Below are 1,437 nucleotides of genomic sequence, written 5' to 3' on the forward strand. Positions count from 1 at the left end.
TTATAATGAAATGATCACCTACATTTGGAGACTTTCCTCCCCCTATGCCCGAAATTGGATGGGCATTCCATTCCTCACAAAAGCTTTGACAATCGTCATTGATCATGTCAAGGAATAAGTGATGAAGTAGCCAGCGATGTTGCGGGTTCTTCCTCTCTAAAAGATGGCATCTCTCTAGCCGAGTGAAGAATGCACGCCACCGGCGTGCAAATCGCCTCCCAACCTCAACCCAAAGTCGCTCGATTCGGGTATTGAACACCGAGGAGCCCCACATGAAGCTGGCACGGCCAAGTCCACGAAGCAAGATCATAAGAATTGAAACATCCCTGTTTTCCCCTCCCCTATCACCACGCACTCTTGAAGGAACACCGTGCTTCAGGATTGCATCAATAAACATGTCCAGTACTGTTTCGGCTGTGTTCTTTGTACTTGCACGGAGCCCTGTTACCTATCATGAAACATGAGTTTGATCATGTAGCAGCATCATGTTTACGAACTTTTCGGGAGTATCCATCCACTATGCCATGGATGACAATTCCCCATGCAATCAGCTTGTGGTGGCCATCAATATGCCACAAGGAATTGGGCCGAGGGACCTTATAGCATGTTCGTTTTTTTTTCTCTCCAACCTGCTTTCGCATCCCCACCCCTAGGCGATCAACTCGCTTCATAGATTTAATAACACGGTGACGTTGAATGCGTAAGGAATGTGCTGCACGCAGACGACCAATAACATAAGCACGCCCTCCACGAGGGTTTTCTTGAAGGTATTGCTGAACCAATGCATCGAGGTCTTCATCGCTAATATCATCGTAACTGTGGTCTATGCCCATTTCCTGCATCCGCACTCTGAGAGTCTTCCGATCTATGCCCAAAATGCTTGCAAGGACTGAGACAGGGATCCGCCTTCCTTTCTGGAAAGCCTCGTGGAGAACCTTCGGATCAACATGTTTCTTTGGTTGGCCACGTTTTCCGGTGTGTTCCGTATGAATATGCTGAGGAGTAGTGAACTCCGTATCTGATCTGAAATGATTTCATTTGAATTTAAAATGAACCATGATGCTTTAATCTTGATACACACTCATCTTTTGCCGACATCCATTGTTCATCAATAAGCTCCAACAATGCTGTGAACTCGGTAGCAACTTGCTCGATCCATTGCAGGGGTATCGATTCAGCTTCTGCTGACTCTGTCAGCAACAGAACAAGTGGAAATGCATCAAAAATGATCATGTCTCCATACTGTTGGAGTCGATGAACCTCTATGCTTCCTATCTCAATGTAAGATGATCCTGTTTGATAAATTTGGTATAATTTCTGGTAGGCATTCTGGACCGAGATTGACCAGGGTCTTTGAGACTGTGGAAGGGGGGAGAAGGGCATGTCCGTCAATGTATCGATCTGGAATGATGCATCCTTATTGTTATATATGAGGTA

This window comes from Laccaria bicolor, genomic scaffold (genome assembly GCF_000143565.1).
Source record: "Laccaria bicolor S238N-H82 LACBIscaffold_47 genomic scaffold, whole genome shotgun sequence".
NCBI lineage: Eukaryota > Fungi > Basidiomycota > Agaricomycetes > Agaricales > Hydnangiaceae > Laccaria > Laccaria bicolor.